Genomic DNA, 21,772 nt, shown 5'->3' on the forward strand with positions numbered 1-21,772 from the left:
TGAGCAAGATGTATAAGACAGGCGAAATACCCTCAGACTTCAAGAAGAATATAATAATTCCAATCCCAAAGAAAACAGGTGTTGACAGATGTGAAAATTACCGAACTATCAGTTTAGTATGCCACTGCTGCAAAATACTAACATGAATTCTTTACAGACAAATGGAAAAAAATTGGTAGAAGCTGACCTCGGGGAAGATCAGTTTGGATTCCGTAGGAATGTTGGAACATGTGAAGCAATACTGACTCTACAACTTATCTTAGAAAATAGATTAAGGAAAGGCAAACCTATGTTTCTAGCATTTGTAGACTTAGAGAAAGCTTTTGACAGTGTTGACTGGGATACTCTCTTTCAAATTCTGAAGGTGGCAGGAGTAAAATACAGGGAGCGAAACGCTATTTACAATTTGTACAGAAACCAGATGGCAATTATAAGAGTCGAGGGGCATGAAAGGGAAGCAGTGGTTGGGAAGGGAGTGAGGCAGGGTTGTAGCCTCTCCCCAATGTTATTCAATCTGTATATTGAGCAAACAGTAAAGGAAACAACAGAAAAATTTGGAGTATGGGTTAAACTCCATGGAGAAGAAATAAAAACTTTCAGGTTCGCCGATGACACTGTAATTCTGTCAGAGACAGCAAAGGACTTGGAAGAGCAGCTGACCGGAATGGACATGGTGTGGAAAGAAAGATATAAGATGAACATCAACAAAAGCAAAACAAGAATAATGGAATGTAGTCAAATTAAATCGTGTCATGCTGCGGGAATTAGATTAGTAAATGAGATGCTTAAGGTAGTAAATGAGTATTGCTATTTGGGGAGCAAAATAACTGATGATGGTCGAAGTAGAGAGGATATAAAATGTAGACTGGCAATGGCAAGGAAAGCGTTTCTGAAGAAGAGAAATTTTTTAACATCGAGTATAGATTTAAGTGTCAGGAAGTCATTTCTGAAAGTATTTGTATGGAGTGTAGCTGTGTATGGAAGTGAAACATGGATGATAAATAGTTTAGACAAGAAGAGAATAGAAGCTTTCAAAATGTGGTGCTACAGAAGAATGCTGAAGATTAGATGGATAGATCACATAACTAATGAGGAGGTATTGAATAGAATTGGGGAGAAGAGGAATTTGTGCCACAACTTGACTAGAAGAAGGGATCAGTTGGTAGGACATGTTCTGAGGCATCAAGGTATCACCAATTTAGTATTGGAGGGCAGCATGGAGGGTAAAAATCGCAGAGGGAGACCAAGAGATGAATACACTAAACAGATACAGAAGGAGGTAAGTTGCAATAGGTACTGGGAGATGAAGAACCTTTACGGGATAGAGTAGCATGGAGCGCTGCATCAAACCAGTCTCTGGACTGAAGACCACAACAACGACAAGCAGGAATGCCTCGGGCCTATTCTACCCCCGGACCTGAAAGGGGGGAGGGGGGGGGGGGGGGGTCTGAGACGTGTTCACATGTTCCAACACTGCAAGAGTAATAGCTGGGTGTGGCCAGCTGCCACGTGGGAGGTTAGACAGGTCTGCGCGACACTGTTGCGATGTTTACAGATGCCTCGCCCCAATGGCTCACGGTGCTTCTGTTCACTTCCAGGTCCCCACAGATCTTTTGCACATGCCGTTGCTGTCTGCAATGCTCCGATTTTCTGCCAAAAGATGCTCAATAACAGCTCTCTGCTTTGAAAGCACCTCAATTACAGACACTATTTTGAAGGCTACATATGGCACTGCCACGAACCAGAACTTCATGAAACTATAGGGGCTGAAGTGATAAATTCTACAGTATCTCACAACAAATTGTACATCTTTTAAACTGAAATTGACCAAGAAAAAAAAGTGTCATTCCTTATTGAATGCCCTTCATATATACACTCATTGTAGCCAAAGACTGTCATATATCTTTTGCTGCTCTTAAATATTCTTTTATCTTCCTGGTGGGTCTGAAAATAGTTTCAACTCCTTACTTGGAAAAAGAATTTCCCAATGCAATCTGTAATTGTACTAAGAAACACAAGAAAAACTTTTTCCATTGTGTGGCCATAGTTCCTCATTGGTCCTGATTCTCTTCCAAGGGTGAAGAGCTCAAAACTATCTCCTTGTTAGAATAACTATTCTTTTCTAAGGTTGACAGAAGATGGTCAACTTCACCTTGAAAATAAAATGGTTAACAAATTTTGTTAGCCCTGTCCACTGCGGCTTCTGTAACACTTTTTCTTTTGTCTGGGGTGATGGTTAGAATCCTTACAAATCTAAGGATCAGTATGTGTGGTTTTTCTATACACCTTATGGTCCAACATCCCATCCACTCATTTGATTTTTTTGTTGACACTCTTAAGATGGGTGCAGTCCTAGCGTAGTGACTGCACACCGACCAACGCATCCCTGGGAACCAGCATCAAGAAGGCACACACCCACGTGCCAACGTAAAGAGCGGACAGCACCACACCTCCAGGAAAACGAGAGTTCAGCACCCCATGTCAATGCTGATTTAACCACCCGCCCATCACTAGTTGGCCCAATTTGGTTGAAGACTTCAAGAACGTCAGTACTGAGTAATAGGAAGACGATACTTAGCCTGTGTTCTGCAAGCAGTAATAGCGTGCAAAAGTAACTACATGTTGGAGACACAAAAAGCACATCAAGCCACCTCATAAGAAGAAGTTAAATTATGTTTCTTTTCCTTTTAGAAATAAAGTGTCCTATAAATAAGAAAGTTAAATGTATAGATCATTTTGGATTCCTGCCACCAGCCATTGCAACTTCTCTCCTTCCTTGTTTGTTTCTGTGCTGACTGCTACAGTAGCCAAAACAAAACATCTGGTACTGTCGATTCCAAAACCAATCCTGTCTTTGCTTTTCGCCGCTCTATCACACTGTGTCACTAATAAGTATCTCTTTTCTTTCAGAGGAAAATTGATATTCATTGTGTTCTTTCTTGCAGAGAAGCCACAACACTTCTGCTCTTGGGTATTTGCTTAGGGGCAGAAAGTTTGCTGAAACCAAATGTAAACAGTAAGGAAGTGCATTATCTGAAAACTACCTTGAGCAGTTAAACAGAGAACAGACTCGTGGCGATAAAATATTAGAACTTCTGGTGACAAACAGACCAGAATTATTTGAAACAGTTAATGCAGAACAGGGAATCAGTGATCATAAAGCAGTTACTGCATCGGTGATTTCAGCCATAAATAGAAATATTAAAAATGGTAGGAATATTTTTCTGTTTAGCAAAAGTGAAAAAAAGCAGATTTCAAAGTACTTGACGGCTCAACACGAAAGTTTTGTCTCAAGTACAGATAGTGTTGAGGATCAGTGGATAAAGTTCTAAATCATTGTACAATACGCATTAGATGAGTATGTGCCAAGGAAGATCGTAAGAGATGGAAAAGAGCCACCGTGGCACAACAACCGAGATAGAAAACTACTGCGGAAGCAAAGGGAACTTCACAGCAAACATAAACATAGCCAAAGCCTTGAAGACAAACAAAAATTACGCGAAGCAAAATGTAGTGTGAGGAGGGCTATGCGAGAGGCGTTCAATGAATTTGAAAGTAAAGTTATAAGTCCTGACTTGGCAGAAAATCCTAAGAAATTTTGGTCTTATGTCAAAGTGGTACGTAGATCAAAACAAAATGTCCAGACACACTGTGATCAAAATGGTACTGAAACAGAGGATGACAGACTAAAGGGTGAAATACTAAATGTCTTTTTGCAAAACTGTTTCACAGAGGAAGACTGCACTGTAGTTCCTTCTCTAGATTGTCACACAGATGACAAAATGGTAGATATCGAAATAGATGACAGAGGGATAGAGAAACAATTAAAATCGCTCAAAAGAGGAAAGGCCGCTGGACCTGATGGGATATCAGGTCAATTAAACACAGAGTATGCAAAGGAACTTGCCCCCCTTCTTGCAGCGGTGTACCGTAGGTCTCTAGAAGAGAGTAGTCTTCCAAAGGATTGGAAAAGGGCACAGGTCATCCCCGTTTTCAAGAAGGGTCGTCAAAAAGATAAGCAGAACTATGGACCTATATCTCTGATGTCGATCAGTTGTAGAATTTTGGAACACGCATTACGTTCGAGTATAATGACATTTCTGGAGACTAGAAATCTACTCTGCAGGAATGAGCATGGGTTACAAAAAAGACGATCGTGTGAAACCCAGCTTGCGTTATTCATCCACGAGATTCAGAAGGCCACAGACACAGGTTCCCTGATAGATGCTGTGTTTCCTGACTTCCACAAAGCGTTCGGTACAGTTCCCCACAGTCGTTCAATGAACAAAGTAAGAGCATCTGGACTATCAGACAAATTGTATGATTGGATCGAAGAGTTCCTAGATAACAGAACACAGCATGTCATTCCCAATGGAGAGAAGTCTTCCGAAGTAAAAGTGATTTCAGGTGTGCTGCAGTGGAGTGTTATAGGACCGTTGCTGTTCGCAGTATACATAGATAACCTTGTGGATAACATCGGAAGTTCACTGAGGCTTTTTGCGGATGATGCTGTGGTATATTGAGAGGTTGTAACAATGGAAAATTGTAATGAAATGCAGGAGGATTTGCTAAGAATTGACACATGGTGCAGGGAATGGCAATTGAATCTCGATGTAGAAAAGTGTAATGTGCTGCGAATACATAGGAAGAAAGCTCCTTTATCATTTAGCTACAATATAGCAGGTCAGCAACTGGAAGCAGTTAATTCCATAAGTTCACTGAGGCTTTTTGCGGATGATGCTGTGGTATATCGAGAGGTTGTAACAATGGAAAATTGTAATGAAATGCAGGAGGATTTGCTAAGAATTGACGCATGGTGCAGGGAATGGCAATTGAATCTCGATGTAGACAAGTGTAATGTGCTGCGAATACATAGGAAGAAAGCTCCTTTATCATTTAGATACAATATAGCAGGTCAGCAACTGGAAGCAGTTAATTCCATAAATTATCTGGGAATAGGCATCAGGAGTGATTTAAAATGGAATTATCATATAAAGTTGATCATCGGTAAAGCAGATGCCAGACTGAGATTCCGTGGAAGAATCCTAAGGAATTGCAATCCGAAAACAAAGGAAGTATGTTACAGTATGCTTGTTCGCCCACTGCTTGAATATTGCTCTCCAGTGTGGCATCCGTACCAGATAGGGTTGATAGAGGAGATAGAGAAGATCCAACGGAGAGCAGCGCGCTTTGTTACAGGATCATTTAGTAATCGCGAAAGCGTTACGTAGATGATAGATAAACTCCAGTGGAAGACTGTGCAAGAGTGATGCTCAGTGGCTCGGTACTGGCTTTTGTTGAAGTTTCAAGAATGTACCTTCACCGAGGAGTCAAGCAGTATATTGCTCCTTCCTACGTATATCTCGCGAAGAGACCACGAGGATAAAATAAGAGATATTAGAGCCCACACAGAGGCATACCGACAATCTTTCTTTCCACGAACAACACGAGACTGGAATAGAAGGGAGAACCGACAGAGGTACTCCGCAAGCCACCTGATGGTGGCTTGCGGAGTATGGATGTAGATGTAGAACTGCGCTTTGCAGCATGCGAATTGCTTTGCATGTGAAAAGTCAGGTCATGCACAGTCTGCGTAGTTGCAACAGAGAAAGAACCCAGCCCAAGTTTGCTCTTACAAGTGCGGAGCACCTTCTCACTTAGTGAATGTAGTATTCTCTAATCCAATTACCAGTACTAGTGATGACCAAATTCAGGATGTGCCTTTACCCTGCCCAAGTGCTGTGCAATGACAGTCAAACAAACTGTGAACTTAAGTCATTGCCAGACAGTTTGTGGAAGTTTATTTAGACACCGGTGCTTCCATTACATTGCTTAATCGTACCACTTATGAACAGTTGGGCTCGCCACAGTTGACAAAATCCTGCACACAACTTAATAACGGTCAGGCCATTCCACTGCCTGGTATGTGCAGTTTGCTTGCACATTCCAGTCTCACACCAGAACAGTGACATTTACAATTTTGTGTTCGCCAGAGTGTATTTTTGGGTTGCATTCACTTGCTTTGTTTGGTCTCTATCTTCAGGACAGTGTACTTCCTGTTTCTGCTTTCAACCCACAATACAATGTTTCTCAACTGCTTGAGGAGTTTCCTGATTTATTTTCTGATGGACTTGGCAGAGCAAACAATTTTGTGATGCACATATCAGTGAAGGACAATGTGCAACCTAAGTTTTTTCAGGCATGTCCCGTCCTTCATCCACTTCAGACACAGTTGCAAGTGAACTTACAAAATAGCAAGATGAATGTGTTATTGCTCCTATTCAGGCTAGTCAATGGGCTTCTCCCTTAGTCATCTTACCAAAGATTTCTGGAAGACCCTCTTTGTGTTGACTTCAAATCCACTGTGAATCCACAAATAATAATTTATACTTATCCATTGCCTTGCCCTGAGGAACTATTCGACAGGCCGCTATTTTTCAAAAATTGACTTATGTGATGTGTATTTGCGAAGTCTGCTAGATGAGGAGTCTCAGAAAGCGTCTGTGGTCAACCGCATTTAGAGTTGTTAAAAGTTTTGAGTTTACCCTTTGGCAGCACTTCCACACCTGCCATATTCCAACACTACTTTGAACAGCTCACTGTAAAAGTTCCATTCTGTCCCAGTTACTTGGATGATACTAAACCATCAACCTCACACTGACCCATACAGACCCACGAAATGGCATCAAGGAGGTACTGACCCATGCACCAATGGAAAGAGCGAGTAGCACCACACCGCCAGGAAGACTGAGTTCAGTGCCCCCTGTCAACGCTGAACTAACCACCTGCCCATCACTGGTTGGCCCAGTTTGGCTGCAGACTTCGAGAGCATCAGTACTGAGTAACAGGAAGACAATACTTAGCCTGCATTCTGCAAGTAGTAATAGTGTGTAAAAGTAATTGCATGAACGATGCACATGAAGCATCTCAAGTCACCACATAATAAGTAGTTATGTTTTGAGAAATGAAGTGTCCTATTAACCCATTAGCGCCGTGCGTTGCCATATGGCAACGTTTGTAACACTTTTTTAAAATCGTTGATTCCATGACATCAACGAAGTGAGAGTCTTGGCAGCACTGGATTCCGTTCCGCACGACTGTAAAGATCACTACAATGCAACAGTTTTAACAATACATTTAAATTCTGCGGCGTAAGCAGTGCTGGAATTCATCGTTTGCTGAATGACGAAGAAAAATGGAGTATAAGTTCGATTAAGTATGTTTGACACAGTAACTTACGATATATAATTTGGTTTTTTAGTATGGTTGTGCTTTAAATACTCAAATATATATTCTCTGGAGGTTACTGCTTGCTGTGAAATAATTTACGTTCATTTAGGCCGTTTGAACGTCGGTGTTGCCATATGGCAACGCTAGGCTCTTGTACTCAGTAAAAGGATGAATTTTCTGTTTTTGATTTTAGAAGAGGTTTCTCGCTTGCTGAGGTGCTGGAGATTCTTTATAATGACGATATTGAAGATAATGTGTTTGTTGAGCTCCCAGATCCGAATAGAGAAGAATGATGGATTATTGTATGTGTGGTGGCTGGGCAACTCAGTTGCCACAATGATTTCTTCTTCATACAGTGCACAAGAAGTCTGCCAAGTCACGAGATTCTCACAACTAAAAAAGCAAAATATATAATGATTCCCAGACCAAAACTGGTAGCAAAATAAAATACATTTATGGGAGGTACTGATCAGATGGATCAGAATCTAGCTCGCTATCGCACTGCAATAAGAAGCAAGAAATGGTATTGGTGTCTCTTTACATGGAGGTTAGATGTCGCCATATAAAACAGTTGGATTTTGTATAATAAAGCAAGAAACCAAACTATTTCTCAGCTTGATTTCAAGAGAGAAGTAGCAACAATGTACTTGCAAAGACAGTACAGTATTAAAATCGCTCAAAAGAGGAAAAGCCGCTGGACCTGATGGGATACCAGTTCGATTTTACACAGAATATGCAAAGGAACTTGCCCCCCTTCTTGCAGTGGTGTACCATAGGTCTCTAGAAGAGCAAAGCGTTCCAAAGGATTGGAAAAGGGCACAAGTCATCCTCGTTTTCAAGAAGGGACGTCGAACAGATGTGCAGAACTATAGACCTATATCTCTAACGTCGATCAGTTGTAGAATTTTGGAACATGTATTATGTTCGAGTATAATGACTTTTCTGGAGACTACAAATCTACTCTGTAGGAATCAGCATGGGTTTCGAAAAAGACGGTCGTGTGAAACCCAGCTCGCGCTATTCGTCCACGAGACTCAGAGGGCCATAGACACGGGTTCACAGGTAGATGCCATGTTTCTTGACTTCCGCAAAGCGTTTGACACAGTTCCCCACAGTCGTTTAATGAACAAAGTAAGAGCATACGGACTATCAGACCAATTGCGTGATTGGATTGAGGAGTTCCTAGATAACAGAACGCAGCATGTCATTCTCAATGGAGAGAAGTCTTCCGAAGTAAGAGTGATTTCAGTTGTGCCGCAGGGGAATGTCATAGGACCGTTGCTATTCACAATATACATAAATGATCTTGTGGATAACATCGGAAGTTCACTGAGGCTTTTTGCAGATGATGCTGTGGTGTATTGAGAGGTTGCAACAATGAAAAAATGTACTGAAATGCAGGAGGATCTGCAGCGAATTGACGCATGGTGCAGGGAATGGCAATTGAATCTCAATGTAGACAAGTGTAATGTGCTGCGAATACATAGAAAGATAGATCCCTTATCATTTAGATACAATATAGCAGGTCAGCAACTGGAAGCAGTTAATTCCATAAATTATCTGGGAGTACACATTAGGAGTGATTTAAAATGGAATGATCATATAAAGTTGATCGTCAGTAAAGCAGATGCCAGACTGAGATTCATTGGAAGAATCCTAAGGAAATGCAATCCGAAAACAAAGGAAGTAGGTTACAGTACGCTTGTTCGCCCACTGCTTGAATACTGCTCAACAATGTGGGATCTGTACCAGATAGGGTTGATAGAAGAGATAGAGAAGATCCAACGGAGAGCAGCACACTTCGTTACAGGATCATTTAGTAATCACAAAAGCATTACGGAGATGACAGATAAACTCCAGTGGAAGACTCTGCAGGAGAGACGCTCAGTAGCTCGGTACGGGCTTTTGTTAAAGTTTCAAGAACATACCTTCACCGAAGAGTCAAGCAATACATTGCTCCCTCCTACGTATATCTCGCGAAGAGACCATGAGGGTAAAATCAGAGATTAGAGCCCACACAGAAGCATACCGACAATCCTTCTTTCCACGAACAATACGAGACTGGAATAGAAGGGAGAACCGATAGAGGTACTCAGGGTACCCTCCGCCACACACCGTCAGGTGGCTTGCGGAGTACGGATGTAGATGTAGATTTTAGTTGAAGTTGTAATCCATATAAATTTAGGTAGTGAAAGCACCTAGCGTTGTCATATGGCAACATCAAATATCTCGCTAATGGCAGTAATGACTTTCATCGAAACAACTCTGTTGTGCAATTCATACCTTTTACAGACATAGTAACGGATTTTAAAAAAAAAAAATCACTGAAAAATTAATTCCAGTGCTAATAGGTTAATTAGAAAGTTTAATGTATAGATCATTTTGGATTCTTTCCACCGGCCATCGCAACTTCTCTCCTTTCATGTTTGTGTTGGTGCTGACTCCCACAGTAGCCAACACAATACATACCAAGAAGGCATCCAACTCCTTTGCACTATGTGTCCATACTACGAAATCATCAACAACATCGTGATAGCACCTAGCTGATCCTTTACTGGCAGTCTGAATTGCCTGTTGTTCAAAAGTCTGCATAAACAAATTGGTCACAGCTGGACTACAAGAACTGCCCATAACCACCCTGTCAATCTGTTTTTGAAATCATTATTGTTCTGGAAATAGGCTGTGGTCAGGCACTGTCAGTTAACAAAGTTATATTATGCAAATTGATATTTTTCCAACTGATATAATGGTGTTATTCAGACATTGCTTCACTACAACCTGTTTCCAATACAACAACGATGTTTATGAAAAGCTAATACGGTGGCTATGGGTAACCCACTTAGTCCACCTAAAGCCAATTTCTTAAGTGGGCTTTTGAACAACTGATGCTGCATATTGCCAGTGAAAGACCAGCTAGGAGATATTGCTACAATGATGATACTTTCGTAGTATGGACACATGGTACAAAAGAGTTGAATGCTTTCTTTGTGCATCTTAATAGTATCAATCAAAAAATCTAATTTCCTATGGATACAAAGAGTAATGGGTAACTTAATTCTGGATGTGTTAGTAATCAAATGAGTGAAGTGACATTGGGCCACATGGTGTATAGAAAAGGCATGCATACAGATCGTTATGTTCACAAAGACTCTAACCACCACCCCACACGAAAAGGATGGTTGGTTTGTTGTTGTTGTTGTTGTTGGTGGTGGTGGTGGTGGTGGTGGTGGTGGTGGTGGTGGTGGTGGTGGTGGTGGTGGCAGGGGGGGGGGGGAGATTGAAGGGACCAGACTACAAAGGCCATCAGTCCCTTTTTCCACAACCATGAAAACCCACAAGGAATAAAAACAAGCAATGGATGTAACAAGGGACAACACAGAGCAAGAAAGATACAGTCAAAGACCAGAAAACAAGAAATTAAAAGCACACAGAGTTGTACAGTGGTTGGCCGACCAAGGAAACAAAAAAGGAAAAGCCAACCACCAAGAGACATACTAAAAATCCCAATCTAAAACCCAATTTAAAACCGTAGGCCAAAGGTCAGACGCAACACAGAAAAGGGACAAACCCTCAGATTGAGAGATAAAAGCTCCCTGCTGGAATAAAACTGAAAACTAAGCCTGCCATTCACTAAAAGGAGGTTTTATAAAAATCGTTTAATAAAAACCCTTGGTGGCCGGGGTAACAAAATTTGTGAAGCATTTTATTTATTTTAAAAAGAATGGTTATTCAAATAAGGAGATAAGACTGAGCTCTTCCCCCTAGGAAGAGAATCAGAATCAAAGAGGAATGGCATCAGTCCAACAGAAATGTTTTTCTTCTGTTTAATAGTAAGATTACAAATTGCTTGGGGAAGTGTTGGGCCAGTATTGAGTTGAAACTATTTTCATACCAACCAGGAAAACACATTTAATAACAGCAAAAGATATATGACATCCTTTGGCTACACTGGGTGCATATAAATTTCTTGCAGTCGTGGACTAGTTTATGTTGGTACCACGAAAATAAGTGTTAACACCCACATAGTTGTACATGAATAGAATTGCTCTCTATGACATAGAGATATATTGGCCATAGCAAAACGTGTACCAAGAGGGTAATTATGAAACAAAATTCACATAATGAAACCATCACATTATCATTTGCACATGTATAGAGGTGCTATTGAAATTTATGAACATCATAATAATTTTAAGAGAAAAGAATAAGGTGCAGAATTAAATAAAATATGGATGTTGACTCTGCACCGACAGAATGGCAATTGATTACTTTTGATCAGGAATGTTGACACTATCAGAGATAGTGCCATAGCCAGTGTCACGTTATGGGCTTTGGTAGTCCCTCTACTTCCTGGTCTTTGGCACTCACTCTAATTCTGATTGCAGTTCATTGTTTCACCTCCAAGGATATCTCCTGCAGCTTGGGATTAAATGTTTGGAAAAAGTTTTACATATCAACCATGGCCTGTCAATCAGGAAGTATTAAGTGAAACAAATGGCTGTGTTTGGTGTGGTGTCATGTCCAGGAGGCAAGGACTGTTGACGAACGGTGTTGCGGCAAACTGGGGAGAAGTCTTTCTTACAATGTTATGGAGAGGCAGTGATGTTACTTCCAGTGTCACAGTGTGGGGAGCCATCAGATACAACTTCAATTCATGATCGGCAGTGGTAGCGGGAACTCTAATGGCACAACACTACATCGCAGATATCCTGTGTCCTGAAGTGCTACAGTATTGTGGAGTCATTTCTCAACAGTTCTCACACAGCACGTCTCTACGAACTGTCTGCATGATGACGAGGTACTCCGTGGTTAGCAAGATCGCAAGGTTGATCCTGACAGAACACATGTGGTACCAGAGTCTGTCCCAGTGCCAGTATTTGGGATACTGGGAACCAGTTACAACAGTTATCAGTCAGCATGCCTTGGAAGAGGATACAATGGCTTCCCAACCAAATTTGGGCATGCATCCAGGCCACATGGGATGCAATCTCATAAAGATAAGTGGGCTCATACTCCCAAGTTCCTTGCATATTTGAATAAACTTTGTAATCACTGAAATGACATCACATACCTTCTAAATCCACGAAGTTTCATTTCGTTTCCTCCTCCTCTTCTGACCATTCCACTCTTTTTGTCAGGTAGAGTAGTTACCAATGCCATATGTACCTGGTTTTCCCTTCATTCTTTCTGTAAGGTCCACTGTAATTATACGAATAAAGGATTATGAACTGCACTTGCTCAACTTGCAATAAGAGGTTAGCTTAAGAAATGTCATGTCAGTGACTGGGTTGGCATATGACATCAAAGGAGAGTGTGCCAGGCAAATTTTGCACATGCCAGAATCTAAAATTAGGTAGCAGGCAAGTGATCTATGATATACCTAGTTATTTTGGCCTGTACTAATGTCGCAAGCATATCTGTGCATGGTATACAAAGAGATTTGTTGGAACATCTGCTAAACTTGGAAAAGAAGCATACCCCTCTATTTCTTATTGAGTTTGCACACAGCAGTACTACTTAAGAACACTACTAATGAATAATGTTTGTAGGTGTGCACTGTGACGACATTAGAGTGGTTGCTAGTGTATTTGTGGATTCAATTTTAGGGCAATAAATGTATTTCTAACTCCATATTTTTATATAGTATTCTCTCAATACACTCCTGATCTCTTCCTCTATCTGCTACTGTTTGGTATGAAAGACGTGAAGCGTCTGATGACTACATAAACTAACAAAATAAAAACGGATGGATGATCCCGATTCAAAGTCCCACTGACTAAGGAAGGGATCATAGGCACAGAGCACAAGAGTGGATAGGACCATAATGAGGGTAGAAATCTTCTATATCATTTTTAAAGGAACCAACCTGCATTTGTGTCAATAAAATTAGGGAAACCACAGAAAATGTAAATCAAAATTTGAATTATGCTCCTCCTGAATGCAAGTCCAGATGTCACTTTTATTAGCCACTATGTTAGCTACTTAATGCAAAGGACCTTCAGCTGCTAAGTATTTTGCATCATCCACCCATTCTTACATTTCATTTTCACCAATTAAATGCTCACAGATCATACACAACTGCGTGATGACCCTGAGAACAGACAGTTTTCGGTTATGTCACCTTTCTTTGAGTCATGGAGTTAATGGCTTCTATTTGGTTGAAGTTCACAAGTGAAGCCCCTTATGTTCAAATTGAGCTGTAAATTTCTCCAAAAACTTAATCATTTTCCTCAAGTCCAATATCTTCACTCCTTTTCCGCCCCACATCATATTTTTGCGTGTTGACTTCTATTTCCTTGCAAATACTTCGAACGGGATATTTCAATTCAAATTTGTAACTATAACCCAGCTATCAAAATCTATGCTTCATATCATTTTATCCATTTTAAACACTCCTTTCCCCATAATAACTCAAGTTACATGGAACTCTGCTTGCATTGAATTTTTTCACATATACACTGCCAACGTCATTACTATTATTGTAATGCGAAAAAAACCTCTCGTACACCATACCTGCATGGATTTTTGCACGAAATCTTTGCCATGACCAAGCTCAATAATCCCGCCACTAACAGCAGACCTTGGACAATACTGACATAGATCCAAGTAATGAAACCCTAACCTTTAAATGTAACTCAATATAATGCATGTTAATCCTTTAAATTGGAGTGCAATGGCTTAAAACACACTAATATAAACTCTGTAATGCATAAATTCATTCCTACTTCATACAGAACAGATTTGGTCATTCATAAAATTTTTACAATATTCTCAGGATGCAATACAAATCCTTAATATCATTTTATTTAACAGATGTTTAAATCTAACAAAAGCTTATCAATAGTAAATACTAAAATGCATCCTGTAGCAATCATGTACTGCTGCCACCCTAACCAAACTCACTCACTTCATTAGAAGATTTAATAGTTGTTAGACGTATGTCCTATCTCATATACAAACTCCGTGTACCATACTATTCCCACAAAGTTTTGAGATCAAGTAGAGAGAGAAAATCAATAAACAGTGGACACTCATTGTGCTGTAACATATTTCCTGACTGTTCCAACCTTTCACAGCACGCACAGGTAGAAATCGACTCCAGAGTATACGTTTTTCCTCCTGTCGTCGGGTCACCCGATTTGTGGGTGGGTTGCTGGTGTCACTAGCTTTGTTTGAGCTATGTAAGACAAGCAAAATTTAGATACCAATGACGTCTTTTTTGCATTATTTTGCTTTGGTCAATTGTTAAGAATTTTGAGGGCATCATTTTTCATTTAATATTTGTTTTGGAATGATACTGTGATTCTTGTTTTTATATATTTGGTTAGACCCCACCTAAAACCATGTACTTCCCATGGTTGTTCTGTTAGTTTCATTTTATTGCTAGAGTTAAATATTTCACCTGTCATTTGTGCATTTTGCTGGTGTAATAAGTGATGTGGATGCTATACTGCGTACACCTGAAATATGGGTGTCTGCCATCTGGATGACATCACAGGTCCAAGAGCAAGGGTGGACTCTCAACTTTAGGCAATCCCCTGACATCTACCTGGTATTAACTTTTTGTTACTCCGTACAATGTTCCACACAGTTCCTCAAATAATTTACTCATTCCATTCGCATTTCACTACTTTACAGATTGTCATCATTCCAGTATACGTTTCAACAGAAAGAGTCTCGTTTCTTATTGTTTTGGCCTTCTATTGTAACATTACTTTTTAAATTTCATTAATCACCTCATCCGCCCCAATAGCTGAATGGTCAGCATGACGGACTGCCGTCGTAAAGGGCCCGGGTTCGATTTCCGGCTGGGTCGGGGATTTTCTCTGCTCAGAGTCTGGCTCTTGTGTCATCGTCTTCATCATTATTTCATCCCCATCTAGCGCGCAGGTCACTCAATGTGGCATCGAATGTAATACGACCTGTGCCAAGGCGGCCGGACCTGCCCTGTAAGGGGCCTCCCGGCCAATGACACCAAATGCTCATTTCCATTAGCTACCTCCAACCCACCACATTAATTTTGATCACTGTACTTTATGCTACTCTTTACATTTTCTCCTTGCTAATCTCCAGCTGATCATTTATATTCCCCATCACATCAATGTACCAGTTTGTCAAGAACATCTTTCCTGTTAAATTCCACAGTAACTACAACTGCAACCAATATGGTCTCTCCAAATTTTAGTTCTGAAGTGACATTTTCATTTTAGGCATATTTAAGCCATGTAGGCCATCTAAAAACATAGCTGCACTCCTACTAAGTTATATAGAGTGTGCAGCAAAAGATAAGTGTACCAATATCACATTAATCCAGTAGCAAACAATGCATGGAATAAACTGTTAAACAGAGATTCATCTGGAGACAAAAAAATTTAAGTACCTTTGGATTTTTATACCTCATATTAAAAAAAAAATCAACAGTTATATTCCTCAGCATTCAACACTGTTCAGTGAACACAAAGGACAATCAACAAAACCATAAATATTAACAGTCTGCTCTTCAACATCACACATATTAAAACAGCAGGTTGACATCCAGCTGCCTGACTTAAGAAAATCCAAAACAGCCACAAACAGATGGATTTGTAATTAAAATTTTAATGTGTGTGAGTGTTTATTACATTATGATGGCAATTGTCATATCTTCCTCAAAATTTGCAGATTTATGTATGTAAATGAAATGGCGCCAGTAGCAGTTATATGCTTAAATACAGACCAATAACAACAACAACAGGTAAAAGTTATGCAAGCAACACCCTTTGTGGATTCTTGGTATTCTTCCACCGAAATTCAATCCAGCATCTACTTTCTCCACAACTAGATATCATCACACTTTAAATCAACCTGCATATTTAATGGTTCTGACAAATTCCAGCAGCTGATCAGAAGCAAAAAGTACAGGTGTACTCTTCCTTATTTATATATTTTCCATTACATTATATTGGTTTGAGGCTGAGTTAGCAGTTTTACAAATAATTTGTTATCCAAGGACAGCATCAGCGGGCTACCAATGTTCACATACATTGTACTGCAAACTGAAAGACTGCATCACTTTTCTCTTAGTTGCACCAATGTTGTGACTATATGATAAAATATTTTCACTTGCTTTACATGGAGGAAGATGTGAAAAAATGTGGGTGTATCCAACTTATGTTATTAAAAACGATACTTATGTAAATTTATTTGTGTTGTCACCGAAACAAAGTAAATGTGCTCTCTCCAGTGACACTACAGATATGAGAACGTGCTTAAATATGAAAACTAACAACATCGGAGAATAAATAATGGAAAATTTGGGATAGTAGGAATTAGGATAAGATTGCTACTCACCACATTGGTGTGAAAGTTTATTCATCTGATGGACTTTCTCCAATAGCTGAAAAACACCCAACAGTCTACTTTTAAATGTGACCATCTGCTGCTCAGTGTGGTGAGTAACAATGTACTGTGATTCAATATTTATAACAACAATTTTCACATAAGACTTAGCAACAAGTGCAGCATTAGCACCAAGTGCATGTCATTTCTGTTTACTTCTGACTTGCACTTTGGGAACTTCAGAAATAGAAACGTGTGGATGTTTTGGATATTTAGTCAATTTTCCACACCTCCTAAGGAAAATTTAATTACATTGATCAAGCAACTATTCTTTCCGAATGGACGGCAAGATATTTAAAAGGCAGAACAAAGTTTCTATTATAAATATTTGATCGTATATTTAAAAAAAGTCAAACAACATTTTTATCTTGGAAGTTCTCTTTGCATTACGTAGAATCACAAATGTTGAGATGTAAGATGGTTCCCTTGATGATAGCGAACTGGATCAAGGTAAATGTAAATCTGCTGGTCTTTTATACCTGGTTTATACTATCTGTAAAGGACAATTTCATTTAATTCTGAGAAAGGAGAAGGGGGAAATATATTTCTTCCATATTGGTTTTATCCTGAGTGAAAACAATATGGAACAACCTGATCAATCACCTGTGGTGATTAATATGAAGTTTGTATTTCCTGCGGGTCCGATCAAAAATTTAATACAGGGATGGATTTTATGCAGTTCTACTGTGTGCCACCACTTCAAATTACATAGTAATTGCACAATTTCGAAAACACTTTGGCGAAGTTTACTACTTTCTTGCTTTTAACTTTCTTCTAGATTTATAACACTATAACACAATGGAGCAAATATTACTGAAAAAACAAAGTTTTCCGTTACAATGACTAATCCAGTACTGTAATACACGAAATGTATAAATGGCACATTTAACCACCTAACATTACTTAACATTGCACAATGTGGTACTCTGTGTCTGTCAATAAGGGTGTATTTCATCAAAGGGCTGTGTAAAACCAAAATGTATTCGAACTGGTTAATTGATGATTGTATTGGATATCTTCTGGCGATCTCCAAACTATTTTCCAAATTTGTACCTTTCATGATTCCGTGAATACTACAACGAACTTCCAAATATGCGATTTTAAAGAAAACTGTAAGTACTGTGACCATGCAGTATACAACGAAGTATCTACACAACAGAGGTTTCTACGCACGCTCGACAAATGTGCCGTGTTCGTTTTCTCCATGCCACTACAAGAAGCGACTTGTGCATATGGGCAAAACACAAAATTATGTTTGGACAGCATTCTCCCACGCCACAAGTTGTTTGATACATTAAGTGAGTACACTACGATTACGGCAACCGTAACGAATTCAGTACTCCACATCTGCACTTACCAGTCTTTAATAACACGAATGCTTCTCACATGCGTAACTACAAACATTCCAATACAAACTTCACACAACTGTTTTCGTCTTGATCAAACCAAACAGTCAAACACCAAACACTAAACAGACGTCGGTCAAAGATAGTCAACAAGCGCTGAGCGCACATACTGTGACATCTCTTTTACACCAAAACGTTCCTTTTTCAGTTATCATATAATAATTGTATAACTCTATTGTTTACTGCTTTAATTTATTGGTTTCCTTGTACACAAAATTCTAAAGTTCTGAAATGGGAAACTCTTGAATATGAAGCTACGCTTTTTGCACACTGTAACCTCGTACTTCCTAGCTTCTACATCTATTCTATTGGGTTGGTGCAAAAGTTCGTAACGTTTTTCCATGAGTTAACAGAAACGCACAACAGAGACTGTAGTACTCGATAATATATTTTCCTTCCAGTGGCGGCTCGTGATCACTTTCGTTGGTGCGGTTTAATCAGAGTTGGTAAACTTCTGCTCATGTTCATACTTATTCTAGTGGTATTTCCGTACTCTGTGTAACAAGAAAAGTCGTGTAACTCTCAGAGGAAGTATGTACCTTCTTTCAACTTGGAAATACACCAGGGAGCATGTAAAGGATCCTCCTGGCTTTCTCCTTACGGCCGAGGACAAAAACTCTGGGGAAAATAATGCCTAGAGTGATTTCACGCTTATTTTACCCAACTAACACGTTAACTAATGCGGTCACTATCCTGGCAGATTACTTATACAGTAGTTGTGTATGCCTGTTCTTCTGACTGGGAAACATGTCAATTATTCTGTTTTTGAAGTTTGGAATTTCACTGATTTCCTCCTTATGAATGGGACAAAAACCAATCTTTCCTGACCCATACAGTCCCTGGCGAAGGTTTTAATTCTTTTTAAAGTGCTGAAACCACGCTCTGCTTCTGCTGGCGAAAAAGGTGTAGTTTGTGAGATTTGCAATGTTTTGTGCTGTTGAGTGAACGATTCTTCAAAGGAATGTTCCACAAGAAAGGTGAACAGTTCACAAACTGATTCAATGTCTTTAAGCATATTTTTGGTAGAAATCACTGACAGTTCCCAGAATGAGAGTTTCACACTGTAGCGGAGTGTGTGCTGATATGAAACTTCCTGGCAGATTAAAACTGTGTGCCAGACCGAGACTCGAACTCGGGACCTTTGCCTTTTGCGGCACTTGCCAGCTGCAGAGTGAAAATCTCATTCTGGAAACATCCCACAGGCTAAGCCATGTTTCCGCAATATCCTTTCTTCCAGGAATGTTAGTCGTGCAAGGTTCGCAGGAGAGCTGCTGTGAAGCTCGGAAGGTAGGAGGCAAGGTACTGGTGGAAGTAAAGCTGTGAGGAAAGGGTGCGAGTCATGCTTGGGTAGCCCAGTTAGTGCCAGCACGGTAGCTCAGCGTGTCTGGTCAGACGCCTACTCGCCCTCTGTGATAAAAAAACTGAGTAAAGGAATCAACGATCAACTTCAACGGATGTCTTTGCCGCCACGGTAGCTCAGCGTGTTCGGTCAGAGGGTTAGCGGCTCTCTTTAATAATAAAACTGAGTTAACGGATCAACAAGGAACTGAAACGGGTGTCTTGCGACGTCCGCCCTGAGCAGATGAAACGAATAAAATCACAGTTTTAATCTGCCAGGAAGTTTCAGTGACAGTTCATTTTCCAATTTATCATGGCAAATAAAGGAGCTTTAACTCAGTGAAAATATATTGGATAAAGTGGCTGGGAAATGTTCTCTGAAAGAAGCAAACATTTTTAGATCAGCAATTTTGAAGCTACTGAATACACGAGAGATTTGGAATCTTCCTTTCGTTGGTTGGTCACAATGTCACACCTTTCCTTGGCATCTGCTGTCAGATTAGGTTCAGTGCTTTATTTGGGACGTTTTCTTGAAGGAGGAAAACATTCATAAACTCGATGCCTTTACATGTTCTCTCCTATTTCAGAACCATCTGACTCAAGGTGACATAATGCATTGGATATAGTAATGGCATTTGCAATCTATACCTGAACTGTGTTATACAAAATAATGTTTCTTAACCTTGTAGAAAAAATTTAAAAAGTAATGTTTCATAATCTCATAGGAAAAATTTATAAGGCATAAAAAGTTTGGACTGTGAAGTAAATTGCTTATAGAAAATACTTCTCTTCTTCCTCACTCTTATCAAAACATTACAATAAGTGTAATTTATTTTCTTTAACATTAGTTACTATGTGACACTAGAAGTTCCATCTAGTTGAAGTGACTGAAGTAATTCTCCTGTTGCAGTGTTTGTAACAAACTACTTCTCTTAGGTGATGAAGAGAAACATTATAAACCCAGAAATATTTGCAAAGATCAACTTAACAGACTTCACGTTTATACAACAAACTTTTTGAATGACCAAATTCATTTGGTGCTCATAATAGTGGACATACTTGGCATATGGGAAAGTACTCTGCATCAGAGTTTGTACACCACCATGACTACCACTTATTACTGGGGCCCCATTATATGCCTGAGCAATGAGTTTTTCTTGAACATTTAAAGACTTCCTTTCTGAACCTCACTAAGCCCACTTGCCGTCTTATCTTTAACATTTTTAAAGGAAAGGAATCTTTCAACAGGTTTCTTCCCCTTAATCTAGCGCATTGTAATTACAGATTCACTTATGCATATAATATCTCTTATTTTGTCGTGATTTCTGTTGCTTCATCTGCTGCTCAGAGACAATAGTGGCAGCATTAATGTCTTTAATCTGTCTTCAATGTAAACTAGATACATACATCTAAAAATTAATTTTGTATCATGTGTGATACATATTTACATACGGAAGTACTAAAACTGCATAAGTGGTTATCTAACATGCTGTCAAGATTTCCAAGAAGAGATAGCAAATCTAAGAAATTCCAACAGTTCATTAATTCCCGGTTTTCATTGTAAGATCTTAGTGCTAGCCAATGAACTCTACAAAACATTAAGCACTCCACTATTCTGTTTAATTCTTCTTGGTAACTAATTCATTATATTTCTGAAATGACATTTTATACACTGAATTAATCTGAGCAGATATGTTAATTGTGCCAAACATTTTGTATTTACAAGCATTTTCTACTTTCTTCATGCTTCTTAATTCATCCCTTTAAATACTTTAGATCCATAGAGATAAATGTTGTCCACAATTCTTTGCTCCAGGTAACAAAAAACACAAACAAAATAGTTTTTGTTTCTCTTCACCCACCATTAACTAAGACTTTTTACAGAATTTACTGTTTCAGAAAGTTCTCTTCTTCTTTCCACCAAGTTAAGACATCAAGAAATCTTTTGGTTGATATGCACCTAACCGATTGATTTCCAGCTTCTTGTCCATTCTTAATAAACGGAGAGGCGTTTTAAGCAAACAATCTACTTTATTTACTTTAAAATCACTGTATGAACATTCGAGTTTTAACCCCACAGCTCCAGAGTACGGAACACTACTGAGAGGTGGCCTCATTAGCTGTTTTCCATATTTCCCATTGATGAATCGCAGTAGAAATGGGGGGGGGGGGGGGAGAGGGGAATTCAGTAATGCATATGACAGCAACTACAGTTAGGCATTATGGGCCCAAGGTGACTTGCTCCAAACATTGTGAAGACTTGTGGACAGATAGGCCAGGGGATGACAGTGGGAATGCAACGGGGACTGCAGGGTTTATTAGGGTGTGGAGAAAAAGGTGTATGGGTAAGGTGGTCCTTCCTCCGAGCCCACTGTAGCTGGCCATAAACTGAACTAGGCTGAAGGCTAAGGTATAGAAAG

General features: G+C 39.5%; 1 protein-coding gene across 3 annotated transcripts in view; it reads right to left on the reverse strand.

Annotated features, from left to right (window-relative positions):
* The window catches only part of LOC126297785 (regulator of nonsense transcripts 2-like), a 199,061-nt gene extending 180,963 nt beyond the window's left edge, over positions 1–18,098 (reverse strand). Inside the window, exons 1-3 of one of the 3 annotated variants that reach the window (XM_049988982.1) lie at positions 17,966–18,098; positions 16,561–16,606; positions 12,302–12,429 (exon numbers count right to left, since the gene is read on the reverse strand). The gene's annotated coding sequence lies outside the window, so the exon portion shown is untranslated. The remainder of the gene's footprint in view (positions 1–12,301; positions 12,430–16,560; positions 16,607–17,965) is intronic. The other 2 variants (XM_049988981.1, XM_049988980.1) reach the window with 2 other exon arrangements.
* Positions 18,099–21,772: the final 3,674 nt, after the last annotated feature.

This window comes from Schistocerca gregaria, chromosome X, assembly GCF_023897955.1.
Source record: "Schistocerca gregaria isolate iqSchGreg1 chromosome X, iqSchGreg1.2, whole genome shotgun sequence".
NCBI classification, from domain to species: domain Eukaryota; kingdom Metazoa; phylum Arthropoda; class Insecta; order Orthoptera; family Acrididae; genus Schistocerca; species Schistocerca gregaria.